General features: G+C 39.7%; 1 long non-coding RNA gene across 1 annotated transcript in view; it reads right to left on the bottom strand.

The window, feature by feature from the left end:
• Positions 1-1,680: 1,680 nt before the first annotated feature.
• The window catches only part of LOC149471952 (uncharacterized), a 102,023-nt gene continuing 83,641 nt past the window's right edge, over positions 1,681-20,062 (bottom strand). The window contains exons 2-3 of the long non-coding RNA XR_016305822.1: positions 6,225-6,304; positions 1,681-1,798 (exon numbers count right to left, since the gene is read on the bottom strand). This is a non-coding gene — a long non-coding RNA (uncharacterized LOC149471952). The remainder of the gene's footprint in view (positions 1,799-6,224; positions 6,305-20,062) is intronic.

Raw genomic sequence — 20,062 nt, 5'->3', positions numbered from 1 at the left:
TGTGATTTGCTGACCAGGGCCAAAATCCATTTCTACATCCAGGTGCAACTTTGAAAAAATTCTCCATTCTGCCTGCAGCCTTGAAAAGCAGAGTAAATACTACTCAGCACTGCAGTCCTCTTATACCTATTCTTGTATGAAGACTTGGCTCTGTTACAATCCTGTAACACCCCATTATAGCTGTATACAAACAGGACCATAATTGTAAGAATGCTTTTTTTCCCGAATGTTTAAAAAATAAGAATGGTTTTGCTTAGGCCATTAATCAGATTCAAATTTACATATTTTTTCTACAACAGATTTCAACCTCATTGGTGTCTGTTGTTCTCTTTCATATGAATACAATGGCTGCACCATACAACTCTTCAAGATTAAATGCAATTTAGGCACTCCTGTATCAGCTCTACATATATTACATTCACACTGTAAATGCTCAGTAGTGACACTCTAGCAATGCCCCCGAGGCAAAAAAGCTAGTTGTAAGCCTTACATTGACCTTACTCCACATAGCTTCAGCCACACCGGAGGAGAGGAAATAGAAAGTTGTTCTTTTGTGTGCACATTTTGTATTTTCTAGTCTTGTGTTGTAAACCCAAGTAAAAATTCAAACCCTAAGGACACACACAAATTTAGTATTCTTATCACAGGCTCTCTCAGCACAGTAAACATTTGAAGCCAATAGCACAAGCCCTTTATGGTTTATCAGTCAAGTGGATCTAAGAGGATACTAGTGATGTGCAACTGTCTAAAGGCAGTGAGTAGAGAAGACCACATAGTGTTCTGCCAAAGGCAAGCTTTGAGGAGCCGGATTACTGTTGTGTGCTAGATTCTTCTTACTAGAAGAGCGGTATTAAATTGTTACCTGAAGAGCATATTGTAAAGAAGTGTGAAATCGATCAGAGGGAAATTGTCAGTGCCTGTTTCAGTGTGCTCTGCAGTTGGACTGTTTTATGGGTATCACACCTTTTGTATAAAAATGATAGAGAATAATTTAATTATGTTCTTATGGACAGTACATAATGAACATCTGCCACTCTGTTTTAACAAACTTAAAAAACTGGAGCTTAAGATGCAGACTGTAGGTCTTGGAAGTAGTCCAGGCCAGAGCATTCCAATGAAAGATTGAAGTGTCAGCAACACGAAGACAAATGCAAACCAGTTACCTCTCCAGATGGCCTCAATGGATGTTTTTATTCAACATAACAGTGGATAGTTGCCCCTAAAATTCCCATGCTTCAGCATACAGTAGTGTTGCAGTCTTTCTATATTTTTCTCATGAAATTGGAGCAAAGCATTATTCTATTATTATTCTTATATTGTTCTATTTTGTACCATACCACTGTAAGTTGAATTGCACAAATTTTAGGTACAATAAATACGTTTGCACTCTCTTAAATCAGTATGGACATCTCTAGAGATACAGGGAACAATTTGTTGTATCACATCTCAACACAATATTTCTTCTTAGGGCCACCTTCTTTTCAAAAAGCAGTCCAGTCAGAGCCACATCTAACTTGTAAGTGCAGCTTATCTCTGCTCTGCTCAGATCATTTATGACATTATTTTGATTTCATATACTGAACACTGGAATACTGTTGATGACATATGAATCAATTTATATTGAATTTTAAGAGTATCTTCAGAAGAAAAGAAAAATACTGTCAATTTGGTAGTACTTACTTTCTCTTATACAATTTACAGCATGCATCCTTTTTCTTGGTAATTTGGAAATTATGATAAGGAGGTTTCTGGCATAATATTCCCGCTTGATTCTCAAGTCTGCATAGCTCAGAATACTCTATAAAGGCAAACATAATAACAGAACATGTCAGGTCTCTAAAATTGGAAATAACTTATTTATAAGGTAACCGGGTGTTCTTTTAGAATGCTAATGTTAAAATGCTTGAAGTGTAGCACCACTTATGTTAAGAAAAAAATCCTCTGATTTAACAGTGAAACATTACAAGAGTACGGTGATACCTCACTTGATAATGTGGCATAAGAGTTGATCCCTAAATTTTGGAAGGCCCAAGAGATCCCTAAACTAAAGGACTGGATAAAAAGGGTAGAATGTATATATAGGAAGGAAGAACTACAGTATATTTCAGTGGAGAAGATAAAATGGACAAATTCAGAAAAATCTGGGAAAGATGGTTCGAGTTTAAAATTACACAGAGATTTGCAGAACTGATGGAGTAGAAGAATAAGGACAAACATAGGAATGAGAAGTAGGGGACAGAGGTTGATATAATGATAAGAAGATATAATGAAGCCAGCAGAGGATAGTAGGTGAGAAGGAAAGCTACTAAAAGAACAAAAGGTAGTGAAATATGGGAGGGAGTAAGGGTGGGGGTGGGGTTACAGTGAAAGATTGTAAAAACGATTGATTATTATGTGTTAATGTTATATTGGTTTTGTAAGAAGTAATGAATAAAAATATAATTTAAAAAAATCTGGGTGATATATGTATACGGAAGGATTTTACCAAATTTTGTTGCAGATTCCTTCCCTTTTATGTTCGGAAGAAACAGCTGTTTGTTTCACTATGTGATTTCCTGACTGATTCTGGTTCATTATAATCACCTAGTCCTTTCTCAGTGCTCTGATAGAGGAAAGTTTCAGGGTCTGCATCTCTTCAGAAGTAATTAACCCTTAGGGGGTATGTTACCAAAAACAAATTTTCTATTGCACGGGATGCCTAAAAATTGTTATTTGGTGCAGATGGTGAGCTAATCACATAGGGAGGAAATGTAAGTCACAATTATTCCTTTTCTTCATAAGGATCCATTTCATTAATTGATGCTATGTATGATGTTATAATTAAAACCATATCATTTATGCAGTGGAAAAAACACAAAAGAATGCACCAGAGCTAAATTGTGTCACGGTTATACTCACTGTTCTTTACATTATTATTATTATTATTATTATTATGTTAGCTTTTATTTTTCTCCCCATAAACCTTTATTTCCTAAATCAACTTGTAGTGTACATTAGTGTTGTCCAATGATATGTCTATAGCAGTAGCAGTCTGTCCTTGGACAGATTTGTAAGTATGACAATCTACCTCTGGCATCCAGTAATAGCCTAGCTAGCAAGAATCATGTCAAACAGCTAAATGAAGTGGTCCACTGTGAAACCTGATTCATTTGATCAGCATGCGGATTGCAAAAATTTATATTAGCTGCTATATGCTATAAATTCTAAAGTGACGTGTAATCTAGCAGTTCTACCACATAGTACTGAAATCACTATGTAGCTTGATTATAAACTAAATTGTATAGTGATTTTTACTTTGTACTTGGGTATATAGTAAGCAATGGGGGTTTTATTTTATGAATAACTAAACCAGAACAAAATGTAATATATTGCTGCCTACAGTCCTTAGATGTGGTGGTTGCATTTTTTTTCTATTTCATGCTATAAAAATTTTCTAAAAGTGCAAAAAAATAACCCAGATGATAATGCCAGAAATGTTGTGTCATTGCTGAACAACAAAATCTTATATTTCTTATGTAAGCTACTAATCCCATTATCTCCCAAGTGGGTATATTTACGTCCAGTCCAGGTGTCAAACATGGCTGCCTCCATAGATACAGAAGCTGAGTGAGAATAATCACATAGAGGAGTGTGGAAGTGTGTTATTTGCAGATTACCAGGGAAAATTAAATGGAAAATAGCCTGTAAACATGTAGCATACCTAAGGACTAGTAGCATGCAATATATTGAATGTATGTTTGTTTAAGTACTCTTTAACTAAGGAAAACACTTTTACATTTTCAACATACGTTTATTAATTTGTCAGGGGCTCAGGTACTCAGGTCAGGCTAAACACACATATAAAGTTAAGAATTTTTTACCATTATAGACAGCAAAAAAATCATACATGTACTACATATAAACCTATCTTTAATTAATTTCAGGAATTTCAGATTTGGACCCAATCATAAAAATCAGTCACAAGCAATTCCTGGCAAGAAGTACAACTAATCAGACTGCCCTATCTAACCCATTGTAGCTTGGTCTGCTTTCTTTACAGTATAATTTCCTCAGTCTTCTAAGACTGGTTAGCTTTGAGAAGCTTCAGAGTAATATTTTGATACCCTTTTTGTATGCAAAGATTCACAAGGATCCTTCAAGGAGTCTGTTTGGGACTACCTTTCTGGAATTATAAACCAATAAGAAAAAAAGGTTTTCAAGATTGCAAGATTGCCAGCTTTCGAAGGAAACTGAAGTCATGTAAATAGGCCATGTTTAATGTCTGTTGCAGTTTACCATCATATGTTTTCAGTTCTACAGTTTTAGGAACTTACAATATGTATTCATATTAATGTCCCACAGTCACCAAAACACCAAAAATTTTGAAAACAGTACATTTTTGTTCACTGCAAGCCAAAACTCACTCCTCTGCAATGCAGAATGCTGCAATCATAACAGACAGTGAAGGTTGGAGGAGCCACTGTTTAACGTGATATTAAAGGTTCCTTTTATTTAAAATAATAAAAATGTTATACTGACCTGCTCTGTGTAATGGTATTGCACAGAGCAGCCTCGATCCTTTTCTCGGATCCCCTGCCAATGCTCCTGGCTCCTCCCCCTTGATCAGTGCCCTCAATAGTCAACCGCTTGCTATGGGGGCTCTGGTGCATGCCTGCTCCTGAGCCCAGCTCTATGTGTCTTTCAGACACATAGAGATGTCTCTTGGCCTTGCCCCACTCTCTCCTCATTGGCTCACTGGATGTGATTGAGAGCAGTGGGAGCAAATGGCTCCCACTGCTGTGTCTCAGCAAATGAGGAGAGGGAAACCCGGGACAGCTGAGGCTTCCATACACATTGCTGGATCGGGAAATGGCCATGGGAGAAATATGGCTCTGTCTTCTCTGCTGGAAATGTTAGTTATGCTTCAATATTTTCTATGTCAAGGACCAGGACCAAGTTTGTAGATCAGGAAAGTCATAACTCCTTATCTAAATACTTTCTCCAGGTTGGTGATTCAAAGCATTGAAGTAGGAGAGTGAACAGGACAGCCAGATAAGCAGAATTTTCTAAAGGAGAGGTCAGGAATGGCTGCCCTCATATTTTTCTAAAGACACGTTTTCTAGAATGATCCAATGATAAAGCTTAAAGCTAGGAGGTGACACAGAAAGCTGCAGAGCTACCGGCTATGAAATTGATAAAATCTGTCTTTATAGTCTGGCAACTTTTTGAAAAACCCAAGATGCGATGACCAGAATTATAAATACCTTGCTAGATAAAATAGTACAAGTATGTGTACTCAGCTATATGTGTACATGTTTGGAGTTCTGCATTAATCCTACATATTAAATAGGCACTGACAACTGTTTCTGACATTTTGTTTTCATTGAAATTAAAAATCTATTCATATTTTGCTAAACCATACACTCTCACAACTAGTAACAATCTGAGCTGTCAAATGGGAAATTAGCTTCTATTTGATCCTGCTTCTAGCTGTATCATTTATTAAGACTTTAATTTGAGAAGGTAACATAATTAGATACAGTAAACACATTTATAGAGCTGATATACACAATGGAATTACTCTGCAGGATTCAAACTTGTGTGTTGCAGAAATGCATTCTAAAACGTCCGTTTTGCAGCACCTTACTGCAATGCACATTAATGCATAGAACTCAATTTCTTGCAGGGCCTTTCATAATACACACATACAGCAGCTACCAACACACCCTTACTAAAGCACACAACAAATATGAATGCTGTGTGTTGTAATGCACTGCATTGCCATAAATGCAGCAGGTGTGCTTTTGTGCAATGAGCCATGCCTAGCCTTTTTGAAATTAATTGAATAAAAACTTCTCAAAACTTATCTGCTACAGAACCACTTCTACAGTAGGGTTGCCAACTCATCCCTTTAAAACTGAACACATATTAATTACACAGGTTCTGTTGCTGATTAAGGTGGTAATTAAACTCACTTGGTGCCTTATCTGCATTAAATTAGCCTCAGAACCTGTGTAATTAATATGTGTTCGGTTTTAAAGGGATGAGGTGGCAACCCTAGTCTACAGTGTTATCTACGGGGTTGGGATGCCAGTTTGAAGGCAAGTTCCTGCACAGTGCAGGAGATGGCAAAAGTGATTCAGGGGCAGGATATGCTCCCACTTCAACTTTTTATAATTACAATCAAACCAAAAGGATGAATATATATGAATGTAATATATCAAAAAATATCGAAAAGGTTATACCGTTGTTACTTTGATGCTTGTACATTGAATGAGTCGAGAAGTCTCTGGCTGAAGGACTGTAGTTGTTCGCAATGGAATCACTGCAATAAATGAACAAATATATATCTGTTAAGCAATGTTTGTGTTAGAAACATAACAAGGGAGATGTACTAAAAATGGAGCACACAGAATCTGATGCAGCTGTGCATGGTAGCCAATCATCTTCTAACTTCAGCTTGTTCAATTAATCATTGACAATAAAACCTGGTAAAAGTTGGTTGGTTTCTATGCATAGCTGCTCCACATTTTTCATTCTCCAGTTTTAATAAATTTCGTATCTGGGCACCTTTACAATTTTTTGGCCCAGAAGAAAGAAGAATTAAATTGCATACATTATGTTCAGATAAAGCTGAGCTACAAGCAGACAAAAAAGACACAATGTAATACAGCGCTGCATTCTTTATTTTACATTAAATATATAGTATGTGGTTTAAATTCAACCACTGTATATACCTGAAAGTCTACACGGCAGAGATCAGACTGGGAGAGGGTGCTATGCTGATAGTAGGATAGAGTGGAGTGACAGAAATATGTGAATAATGAGGATTGGTATAGCCAGCACTCGTCTTCCCAAATAGTAAACTTTATTGAATGAGTAAAATGTGTATATAAAATAGCCATTTTTTTTTTCTCATTCAGTAAAGTTTACTATTCAGGAAGACGAGTGTCGGCTATAGCAATCCTCATTATTCATTTGTATCTCTGCTCAGAAGACACACAGAGCCAAGACACCGACATTCCACCACTGAGCGGGTTATCTCTGGGCGTAGCACCTACTTGTTCATGACAGAAATATGTCCTCATTCTTCTAGTTCTCCTTTTACTGCCATAAAGAGTTTTGCTGTGTAGCAGAGCTGCATAAATCTCAGGGCTGGATGGTCAGCAATACAAATGATTTAGTAGCTAATATAGCTCATGTATTGGTATTTTATCTACTGTTTGTACTGTATATTTGCTATTTCTTGGAGTTCAGCTTTAAAAAAATAGAAAATTGTTCTGTATTCTTACAGCCGTTTTTCAGACCTGACATGCTCCATGGCAGCACACACCTGGGGGTAAGCCCCAGCACCCCCTGCACTAATCAGAACTATAAATTATAAAAATTCACTCCCACTCCAGCTTTCCATTATGATAAAAGTCTGGGTGGGAATTTCAGCTGCCATGGAACTCATGTGGAAAGGAAAATTGTGTTGAGTATGAAAAACAATTTTATGCTGTCCTTGATGGCTCCATGTCAGCACACACCTTGGAAATAACTAGCTATACCAGGGTGAGATATTTAAAAAAAAATTGTAATCATGGCTAGAAGCCACAGCAATAATCTTTCTACCCAACTAGCCCATTGTCATCACTGCCAGGTCTACACAGTAATGAGAAATAAATGTATGCAGACGTACATGTTGCTGCCTTGCATATCATTTCCAGTGAGACTCAACAGGCTTCCACCCATGACGTTGAAATACTCCTAGAGAGTGTGTTATTATTACAAGCGGGACTACCAACCCTTTGCATTTGTAAGCTATTGTGATGACCTTTTCCAGCCGGGACACTATGGTTCTTCTTGACGCTTTGGCTCCTTTGCTTGCTCCAAAAGGGATTACGAATAGATGATCAGATACTGGATGCAGTGCTGATGTAAGCTTGCAGAGTCTTCCCCACATCTAATTGACTGATCCTCTGACTGCCCCCTAAGAAGAGCGTGTGAGGAACTATCTCTTGTCTGATATGGAATTCAAGGTTACCTCCAGAATGAAATTGAACATTGGCATAAGGACTACTTGGTCCACCACAAAGGTTGTACACTGTTCTTTAAACCCCAAGACCGCTATCTCAAACACCCTTCTGGCTGAGGTTACCACAACTAGAAAGGTAGCTTTCAAATTGAGATCATGCAAAGAAGGTTCTTGATTAAACTTAGGCAAAGCCAGAAACTTTAAGACTATTGGAAGATCCCACTTGGAAAACAAAAGGGCTTTTGCAGGCATTAACTGTGAGAAAATTGAAAAACATTATTACTAGGCTGTTAGCCACCTAGTGAATTCCTGTGAAGACCGATATTGCCAATGCCTGGTCTTTGAATGTACTTGCTACCAAAAAAATGTCCGCAAAGTCCAGGAACTACTGCAATACCCTATTGTATACACTTTTCATGTTTTTCTTGTGAGATTCCATAAGGGTACCAACTAGTTTGGCTGAACAATCTAGATTTAAAAATCACTGCTTCTCAAGACCCATGATGTCAGAAAGATGGAGAAGGTTGTTCTTGGCCCATTCCATTATCGGTGATACTTCCCTTAATAGGAAACAACTCGAGTGTCCCTCTTCTTCTGGATATAGCCTATTGCGATTGTATTGTTCCTTTTGTAAAAGAACCAGGTCACCCTGAATCCAATAACTGATGCCAGATGGACTTTGAGGGCTGCCACCAATTACAAAAGGTTGGAAACAATCCCGACGCCAGGAAATACCACTGACCCTATCCCAATGTCCCTGAAAGACACCTCCCCTGTCTGTCTTACTGGCATCCGACTTCACTACCAGCCAAGGAATTGGCACAAGTGAATGGTAGCACTGAAGATTTCTGGGTTTGGCCACCAATCCAGACTTCACCTTATGAAGGAAGAGAGTAATATCTTCTGACAGAGATCTTCAGAGCACCACTATACTAGAAATCTATACTGGAATGAACTAGATTTCAGTTGGGCCCATTCCACCATTGGAATCACTGATGTCATAGAGCTTAAAGATCTAGAAACTCCCTGGTCATCAGCCACTTGTATTCCTATGCATGTTTAGCTCCGTATTCAATTCCGCTTTCTTCAAAATTGGTAATCCACCCAAATCGTTCCTGGGTCAAGATGACCAAATCTTGACACACTAGGAGCAGTATCTCTTCTTGACTGAATGTCACTTCTTGATGTTGTCCACGTAATGAAAAATGTGAACATCTTGCTTTTGAAGGAGAGCAAACACAGCAAGAAGCACCCTAGTAAAGACTCTCAGGAATGTGGTCAGACCAAAAGGAAGGCAGACAAATTGGTAGTCTAACTGGTCAATTGTGAAGCATAGTAATCTTTAGAAATGCAGGGTGATCGTAAAATAGGCATCTTTTAACACAACAGATACTAGCCAGTTCCCTGGCTGGATTACTTTTAAGATTGTTTGCAAGAACTTCTTTTTGAAATGGTCTTTCTTGATATACAGTGGGGATCGAAAGTTTGGGCACCCCAGCTAAAAATTTGTATTAATGTGCATAAAGAAGCCAAGGAAAGATGGAAAAATCTCCAAAAGGCATCAAATTACAGATCAGACATTCTTATAATATGTCAACAAAAGTTAGATTTTATTTCCATCATTTACACTTTCAAAATAACAGAAAACAAAAAAATGGCGTCTGCAAAAGTTTGGGCACCCTGCAGAGTTAATATCTTGTACTGTCCCCTTTGGCAAGTTTCACAGCTTGTAAACGCTTTTTGTAGCCAGCCAAGAGTCTTTCAATTCTTGTTTGAGGTATCTTTGCCCATTCTTCCTTACAAAAGTCTTCCAGTTCTTTGAGATTTCTGGGCTGTCTGTCACGCACTGCTCTTTTAAGGTCTATCCATAGATTTTCAATTATGTTGAGGTCAGGAGATTGTGAAGGCCATGGCAATGCCTTCAATTTACGCCTCTTGATGTAATCCCCCGTGGATTTCGAGGTGTGTTTAGGATCATTATCCATTTGTAGAAGCCATCCTCTCTTTAACTTCAGCTTTTTCACAGATGGCATCAAGTTACCATCCAAAATTTGCTGAAATTTTATTGAATCCATTTTTCCTTCTACTCGTGAGATGTTCCCTGTGCCACTGGCTGCAACACAACCCCAAAGCATGATTGATCCAAACCCATGCTTAACAGTTGGACAGAGGTTCTTTTCATTAAATTCTGTGCCCCTTCTTCTCCAAACGTACCTTTGCTCATTCCGGCCAAAAAGTTCAATTTTAACCTCATCGGGCCACAGAACTTGTTTCCAAAATGCATCAGGCTTGTCTATATGTTCATTTGCAAAGTTCAAACGATGATTTTTGTGGTGAGGACATAGAAGAGGTTTTCTTCTGATGACTCTTCCATGAAGACCATATTTGTACAAGTATCTCTTTATAGTGGAATAGTGTACCACAACTCCAGTGTCTGCCAGATCTTTCTGGAGGGATCGTGCAGTCAAACGTGGGTTTTGAATTGTTTTTCTCACAATCCTGCGAGCTGTTCTGTCTGATATTTGTCTTGGTCTTCCAGATCTTGCTTTAACTTCCACTGTTCCTGATGACTGCCATTTCTTAATTACATTCCGAAGAGAGGATATTGACATCTGAAAATGCTTTGCTATCTTCTTATAGCCTTCTCCAGCTTTGTGAGCGTCAACTATTTTCAGTTTCAGTTTTCTAGACAACTGCTTAGAAGAACCCATGGTGCTGATTGTTGGGGCAATGTCAGATGAGTCTGGGCATTTAAAACCTTTGAGATTGACATCACCTGGTCTTCCCAGACGATGATTGAGAACAATCCATGACACTGGCAGGTCTCAGCTTTGCAAAGGGGGCAGTGCATGGTATAAATTCTGCAGGGTGCCCAAACTTTTGCAGACGCCATTTTTTTGTTTTCTTTTATTTTGAAAGTGTAAATGATGGAAATAAAATCTAACTTTTGTTGACATATTATAAGAATGTCTAATCTGTAATTTGATGCCTTTTGGAGATTTTTCCATCTTTCCTTGGCTTCTTTATGCACATTAATACAAATTTTTAGCTGGGGTGCCCAAACTTTCAATCCCCACTGTACCTGTTCAGAACAAAGCACGTTTTTTGGGTGCTTAAGAAATTTCCAAAAATACCTAAATCTTACCTAGATTTTATTTTGTCTGACAATACTCTCCAGAACTTGTGCAGTCTGACACCTACCTGGCAAACATGGGCAGGCACACCATCAAAAGGATTTTTGGGACTCCTGTCAAGCAGAAGAAGCTCCTCTCTCAGCCTTTTGGCCTACCAAGGAATTACTCCATGGCCTTCAAAACGTTTTGTCCAGCCTGTAGGTCCTTGCATCTTTTCCTCTGACCTTTGTAGACCATCTGAAGGCAGAAGTTTTCTGCCATAGCAACTTCTTATCCTGTGTAATAAAGCCAGACTATAGCCTTTGCTATTGCCATTTCCAACTTACTTCCAAAAAGATACTTGCCCTCAAAGGGAATCTTGCACCACCCCTGCTTTGATTAGGGGGTCTACTACCCAATGTCTGAGCCACAGTGCCCACCTTCCCGTGACCGTAGCATCACGTGGGTCAATAGATTCCTCCACCATAAAACTGGCTGTCAGCTTCAGACTATCAAAGGAGGCTAGGACTTTTTATTTACCAAGATCATTTATAATGGCCTTTTCAGATGTATTAATAAAAACTCAAGAGCTTTGGAGTTAGTTGCCAAAGCTATCGGTGGCTTGCATGCTCTTCCTACTGTTAAGTAGATTTTTTAAAGTCTAGTTCGACCCTTTTGTGTAGGACATCTTTAAAAGTGACCACATCAGCATCACATCAGGCTAGATGTATCAAAATTATGTCCACCACTGGGGGATTGTCCAGATATTTGATATTCTCCTTTCAAAAGGGGTAAAGTTTGGCAAAGTGGTCCCTGCATTAAAATCTTCTGTCTGCCTGCTTCTACTCATTCTCAATGATATCTTTAATTTCTTCTATGAATAGGACGTTCAAGTTTTCCTTTCTTGTGTGTTTAAAATACCTGCTTTGCCTTTTCTCTGGCTCTTCCACAGGGTCCTCCCATAGTAGGGGTTCTCTGATCATCTTATGGAAAAGTTGGGCCAGAGCAAAATCAATTTAACTGCCCCCTTGGAAAAGTTTGACTTCAGTATTTAACTGAAGTGCCACCACTTGAAATGTCAAAGTACACTGCTGGGAAAGAAGCTGAACTTGTTCAGTGAAAGATCTTAATGTATCTTGAAAAACTTGTTTCATAATAGACACCATATACATATAATTCGACTCCCTGCCCCGTTGCTTGCCTAAAACAGACTTCACAAGCCATTTTGCCTAGAAGCACCACATTGGGACATGCCCAGCACATTCTTGGCTTGGGCTGCTGTTGGTGGTGTGCTGCCATGGATCTTGAGGGGGAATTACAATATTCCAAATTTCAATGAGAGCACCTATCACTGGACAAAATCCCATATTGTCTACTGTCTGGAACTATGGCCACTCCCAACATGATTCCAACCTTCCTCTGGGAGAGGAGAGTGACTAGCGGGCCAAAAAAGAAAGTTCCAGAGATTAATTTAGGACAAAAAATAAGATATGCACAGCAAACGAATGATAGGCGCACCCCCGTACCTTCTCAGCATTTGCTAGTCTTATCTGGCGTTGGCATTTGTATTCTAAAAACACAAGAACCAGGATGAGAAAAATTTTCACAACTTATAAAGCATGGAATTTACCATGCAGCAGAGAATGAGAAGAGTGTTTCCTTTGCAGGCTGAAATGCCTAGGTAGGAATAAGGAAAGTTCCGGCAGCAGCACAGCTAATGAGGAGGAGACTAATCTTTGCAAGGCAACCAAATTAGGGGTCTGCCAGTTTAAATTTTGTATCCAAGCAAATGCTCTGCCCTCCAAAGCTTCCTATTGGCTCGTGAGCTGTGCATGGGTAGGCGCCATTTCTGGAACTCGGGCGGAGCACTGACCACCATGGAGCACACCACTATGATATTCAGCCACAGATTCAGCCCATGTGCTCTGCAACTGTTTTATGTGCAACAGCAAAGTTGAATATACTGTAGCTAGAGCCTCACAAACAAAAGCTTGTTTTCTCTACCTCATATAATGCTGAGGACATGCAGCAGGGATCCCAATTCCCACAGCATTTAACAGGCACTGGAAGGACTGCATCCAGAAGCCATCAGCCTCCCCCAGACAGACTGACAGACTCTTGACCCAGCCAGGTAGGGAAACTGTAAATCCTGAGTACAGTACATGGAGGAAAGAGAAGGTACACCAGGCTGGAGTGGCAGTGAATTTTCATGAATTATGGTCCTGATTAGTTCACAGGGCCTCCCCCCAGGTGTGTGCTGACATGAAGCCATCAGAGAAAATACATACTTCTCTAAACCATGTAGAAGGCACCCTCTAGGGTAGATTTCCACATCCTTGTCAATGCAGAGGAACCCGTAAAATACATTTTCAGTCCCAGGGAACCCCTGCTAAAAATTACTACAATTCAAGATACATTTCTGTGATGGTCAGTTGCAAGGATGCTTCTTACATTTGTGGTCATTAGCATGAATTACCCCCTTAGAGACACAGTAGCTAAAAAGATCAGTGGTGTCAGTAGGAAATTTTCTGACAGGCAGAAATTGGTCATTGCTCAAGGAACCCCAGCAACCTTTGGAGGAACCCTAGGGTTCCACGGAACCTGGTTGAGAAACCCTGTTCTATAGTCTGTTGTTACTTTCCCTGTTCCTGAATGTCACACTAAACAATGCTTTTTCCCTGCATTAGAAAATTCCTATAAGCACAGTGTAGCTCACATGTGCACATTACCCCTGCCCTTGCATGATTTAGTGATCAGTGCACAGTGAATGAAACAGAGGCAAGCGATACCTAGCAGAGTGATAATAATTACCCATATGACACAACTGGTATTCACATAGCTTCTTGACAGAGACTGCAACAAGGGTTGGGACAACAAATAGAAGGTAAGTTAAAGCACCAGAGGGTGTCCCATAAACACTGTGTGGGGAAATTGCTTTCAGATTTTTATTTATCTTACACACTTTGAAGCAACAAATTTGACATTTTCATGCATTTAATCTACGTTTCAAATCAAAGGAAAACAAAAGCAGAAGATGCTACTGGATATTAAAAACATTTATGTAACACAGAAAGGTAGCAGATTCATTCTTATGCAACTCAGGGTCTATCAAGGCATGATAGCACAAAAGCAAGGTTTCTGTGGGCTAAGAACATTTTTCCAGAAAAGGAAACTATGAGGGAAAACTCTGTACTGTAAGTTAAGTGTATGGAGCTTCCTGTGTTCATCACCAACAGTGTATATGAATCAGCTATTGAGACAGTGAACTGCTATACAGAATTGATGCAATGTTGCAGGGACAGAACACAGTGATTGTGTTGATGGGGCAATCAAGCAATTTTCTTTTTATGCACACATCTGTGAAGGTGTGAAGGATTTTGGGGGTTCACACCACAATTTCTGTGTTTTGGATGCGTTTTTGCATACACTTTTTATGCATTCTAGTGCGTTTTTTATGCATTTTTATGCAATACTGTGCATTTTCCCCTCTTTTTTTTCTTCATATAGTTCAGGACATGTGCATTCTGGTGATGCATTTTCCAGATGTGTTCCATACAGAAAAAATGCAGCATGTTCTACTTTTGTTGACTGCAATCAGGGCCAGCACCATCATAAAGCAGCATAGGCACCAGTATGGGGGGAGGGTGGTGGTAAAATACAAATCTACAGCCATTTGGGGATTGGGAGGTGGGTAGCAGGACTTCCTGCCCTTCTGCATCGCTATTCAGTCTCACATTTCCCACCTGTGTCCTTGGCTGGCCCCTCTCTCCTGCCCCATAGAGCACAGCTCAGTCCAATGTTCCCCCCAGCCAGACCTCCCCTGAGTCAGAGCCCAGGCACAGCCCTGCAGTGTACACTTCATCTGGAAATCTTCCAGCACATTGGTGCAGCCCTATGAGAGCTGGCTGCCCAGAGGACACCGCAAGCTTGTCTCCAAGCCCCCTCCCTCCATCATACACAGATCTCCCTCAGAAAGCCCATCAAGCGGAGGATGTGGCCTTCTATGTTGATTGCCCTGTCTGTGCTGCTGCTGGAGGGAGTCCAGTTGACCACGAACAACTGCTTGGAGAGCAGCCAGCTGCAGCACTGTATGCTTCCTCACCAACTACAACAGCAAGGCCCACATGGGTGGTACAGCCAAGCTCATCTCCCCATCCCATACCCGATCCTATCTCCCCTAGATATGGGGACCCCATCTCCCCTGGGGACAGGGACCCCATATCACCTAGGGACAAAGACTCCCATCTCCCCTAGGGATATGAACCCCATCTCTAGACCATGATGGCTAACAGGGCTGGAGCCAGCCACCCTAGGGTGCCAGAATGGGGGAGGGGGCAGTAAAATCTGAATTCCCAGCCACCTTGGATTTTGGGGGGTGTATTAGTGGGGTCTCTGGATACAGAAGTACCAGTATGGGGTGGATGTAGGACGGGGGGTCTAGCAGTACCAGTGCTTAGTGGCTGGAGCATGGGGGGGTCAAACAGTACCAGTGCGGGGTCATTGGAGATTTGGGTGGGTACAGCAGTACCAATACGGGGTCACTTCAGGTTGGGGGGATACAGCAGTATCAGCAGGGTGGCTGGTGTCTGGGGGGGTACAGCAGTTTTAGCACAGGGTAGGTGGAGGACAGAGGGGTGTCTAGCAGTACCAATGTAGGGTGGCTGGAGAATTGGTGGCTACTGAAGTACCAGCATGGGGTGACTGGAGGCTGGGACATACATCAATATCAGCGCAGGGTGGCCGGCAGATAGGGGAGTTAGGCAGTAGTACCAGTGCAGGGTGGCTGAAGGAGGGGGGGGGGGGGGGGAATGCACTGTGCATGCCTTTTTTGTGTGGATTAAAAATACACTGGACTGCATTAGGTGTGAACCAGCCCTTACAGTAAACATCTCAAAAAATGGAGTTCCAGCTTTGCACCATTGTATGAGTTTTGCATTGCAGTTTACTCATTGCTGTAGCTGATTCATTACAATGCTAGTGGTGAGCAAAGAAATCTCCATATACTAATACTTAGTTCCATCTAGTGGTCAAATGCAGTATGTTATGTTTTATATTGATATATGGCATTTGAACAGCACACAATATAGCCTATGTACATTCTTTTTTTTTTTTTACCCCATTGGAGCAGAACGAACATACATTCACTTTCATTGAGCAAATGGCTATTGGAATTCTTTATAACTCAATCCCTTAGTTTACAAAGCAGGGGTCTCCCTCATATTTTTTTATTGGTCCTGTGTTTTTAAAGCAATTTTCCTCTAAGGATCAAATGTTCAGGAATGTTACATTTTGCTTGCAAAGGTGAAAAAAAGAAACTGACAGTTTACACATATAACAAACATTTTGGATATTATTTGTGACCTTTGTATGAATGCTGAAACATTCGCACAGTTTTTTTTTTTAAATAGATCCCCCATGCGTGTGTCATATGTTATGAGATCTATGCAGTCTACAAAGCTCAGGCAGCTAGAAATTTGACAGGTTTGGCCTAATTCAATCCATTGAGTTTTCACATTCAATATAAATAATTTGCATTGGTGCTGTTGAACACATTAATCCAGGATTTAAGTAAAAATGTTAATTAAACAAAACAGCTATCTAACACAGCTGATGTTTCACAATGGTGATTTTCAAGACAACCAAATGCACAAGCTTTGATTTTATTAATAGCTAAATCTACCCAAAAGTTTCAGTTTTGGGTAAAAGGCAGGGGTGAAATTACCCAGCAGATTGCATCTCCCTCTGCGCTTCCAGCTATGAGATCTGTCAGGTATAATTATGATCATTCCCTTGCTCCCCCACCCTTGCTACAAGCATCACTATCTCAGCTTGTCTTGAGGTTGACCAAGCTCTTTATACTGTTCCTTGCTATTATCTCCATAGCAATTAAAAGAGCATATTGCTTCAAAGATGAAAAAGGTAATGATGACTACACAGACAGAGGGCAGAGCCTTGAACTCCCAAAATAAGATCTACTCGCTAGATTGATGAAAATACGCAATACAGATGATTGAACCAGCCATCATGTATATACAGTAACTCAGGGATGCCAGTTCTGCACCTTTAACATATTTTTTGGACTAAGGTATAACTTGTGACTAAGTAACTACTAAAAAATAAAGTCAGAATTAAACTATCTGCTAAATATAATAAACAATCAGCACAAAACATAGTGCAAAATTCTATTTTTAATCAAGTGCCCAACAGAAAAAAGAACTTAAAAAGCCAAGTCCTTGAACAGTAATTTGTAACTGTGGAGTGGCAAAATGTACTTGGTGGTTAAATAAGGGTGTCATATTCATGCTATAATTTCACATCCAACAGATCATTTTCTGTGTCCGCATCCTTGCAAATGAAGCAAATAATATGGAATGTGAAAGAATGATTTGTGCTATCAATGACATCTGGAGCTTTGGTGCTGCAGTTATTAGCTGATATTTTTTCACCCGGCAGCAGAGACTAAAATCAATCATTGTGATAACGAAGCATGGCATAAGTCGTCTGCACTGTCATTTCAATCTGATTAATCACACATCCACAGACCTTTACCTTAAAGAAGCAATTGTTCCCATTTAATCAAAAAGAAACATTCATGCTAATATGATACATTAATAAATGTAATTGAAACTTTAAATGTTAAATGAAATATAGGATTGCAGACACCTGCCAACCATACTGTGCTCAGTATACAATTGGAAGACAAAACACATTTTCTTGTTATTTTTGTTATTTTTACTAATACACACAGGGAACCATCATCAGTTTTTATAGCTGCATACTTAAATAAAAATAAAAATACAAATATCTCATCGAAGGGTATATTATTTTTTTCCAGAATCTTTTTTATTGAATGAATCAACAAAAATAACAATGGTACAAAGTTCCAAGAAGATATAAAGACACAGTCACATTACCATAAGAGGAGATAGTGAAACAACCCTCACTGACAAAGTTAAGCTATACACAATGCGATTCTCCTTTTGTTTAATTCAAGATACATAGTGTATTGGAATCATTATGCAATTGTAAGGAATCTTGTGCTTACTAACTGGTGCCAGAAGCATGCAGAGAAATAAGTATTATATAGGAACTTAGCTCCGGAGAGTAGGTGCGCAAGAGTATCCATAGCAGGGGTTCCTCTAACAGTGGACTATCTTTCAATAGGTAGAAATCAACTAAGGTTGACCTGCATCCAACTCAGAATGCAGTTATTCTCAGTAACTAAGTTTATATGGAACCTTTATTAGCATCTGCACAAGTTAACTATTCAGAAAATAACAAGCCACGAGACCCAGCAGGTAACGTATTGTTATACAGTTAACACCAATAGGTATATAAAGGAAATAGAGTTGTGTTTGGAGAAGTCTACTAAACATTATATTTAGAGGACAGCAATGCTTGTGAAGTAAATAGAAGGAAACAAAATAAAAAGAAAATATAAAAGGGAAGAGGATAGCTTCCTTGAACAAAAGGACTGCTATTCCCCAGCTAGCATCTCTAAGTAGAGAGTCAATGAGGGCACGACGCCTTCCACCGCATGTAGAAATAGATGAGGGAAGGCTGAGGCCAACACAAAGGAAAGATGAAAAGAGAGAGAGAGAAAGAAAGAAAAAGAAAGGGAGGGGGGAGTTTTGGGAGGAAGGGAAAATCTGGAAGGTTGAATAACATGGGAAACCCTAGCACCCTGAAACTCATCATATATTTTTAACCGAAGGGGGTTAGACATTGAAATAAAATGTTTTGAAAAGAAAAAAATCAAGTAATGTCACACATGTATGCAAAGACTTAGATAGAGAAAGAGGACTGTAATATAGATACACTAGGGGCTATCACTTCAGTATACTCTACTGTGGCTTGATATTGAAGCCAACATGCCCAGGTCTTGTAGAAGGTGGAATATCTGTCATGGGTAATGTGGATAAGCTCTTCCAGTTCTGCTGTCCTGTTTATTTTTGTGAACCACTCCCTAGTGGTGGGGATACTTTTTTGCTTAAAGTATCGTGGAATACACATGAGGTAATCATATGCATTGCCAGTGATTTGTGGAATTTGCGGCCTAACAAAGTAGAATGGTGAAGCAAGTATTGGGCAGGTGTAAAATCCAAATTGTCTGAAGAGACTCTCAAGGTTATGGCACAAACTTTTTCCCAATACGGTTTCACGCTTGGACAGTCCCAGCAAAGATGTAACATTTCTGTACCATCTTGAGTAGACCTTAATGTTGTGTTCTTGTATGGAGACATTGATAGGTTCTTTATGAATGGATGATTGTATTTAATTACATTGCTTGTTTGAGAGACAAACACCCAAGTTGACTTCCCAATTTGGAATATATCTTTGTCAGTCAAGAGAAGAGTTATCAAGCAAGAGAGAGTAAACAGAGAAAATCAGATGTCAACATGGAACCCAAGAAAGACATAAGGATTCAAAAGGTTTGGGGAGATGACTATAATCTTAACAAAAAGATGAGTTTGTCAGGAAGTGTTTCAGCTGAAAGTAGGACCACCAAGGAAATTAGGGGGGCAAATCCTGGGTCTGTAAGGTTTCTTGGGTGCAAAAAAAGGCTTTCTTAAAAACACCACCAGCTCTCAAGCAGTTTGCTTTGTGTACTTGAAAAGATGGTTCCTGACCTGGAGGGAAGGGTTGAATAACACTGGAGTCAAGTCGTGGAACCAAGGAGCATGTTTTGTCTTTACATAACTCAATATGGCAAATGAGGGGTGGGCTAACCAAAGGATGGTTAGTGAAATGGTTAATGTTAGTACTTTTTGGGATCCAAGGGCCCAGTGTTAGGAAGCCTCCAGTTATATCTTGCTCCAGCTGTACCCAAGTTTTGGTTGAGACATGAATGTGCTAGTCCATAAATTTAGTCAAAAAACAAGCTCTGTAATAAGCCTTAATGTCTGGAAGGCTGTCTGTCAACTTTGAAAGTGAAAGTTGAGAGACTAGGCCT

This window comes from Staurois parvus, unplaced genomic scaffold (genome assembly GCF_062004578.1).
Source record: "Staurois parvus isolate SC_StPar_1 unplaced genomic scaffold, SC_StPar_1.0 ptg000025l, whole genome shotgun sequence".
Taxonomy (NCBI): domain Eukaryota; kingdom Metazoa; phylum Chordata; class Amphibia; order Anura; family Ranidae; genus Staurois; species Staurois parvus.
The sequence above is the reverse complement of the archived record's forward strand: the minus strand, read 5'-3'. Positions and strand labels throughout refer to the sequence as shown.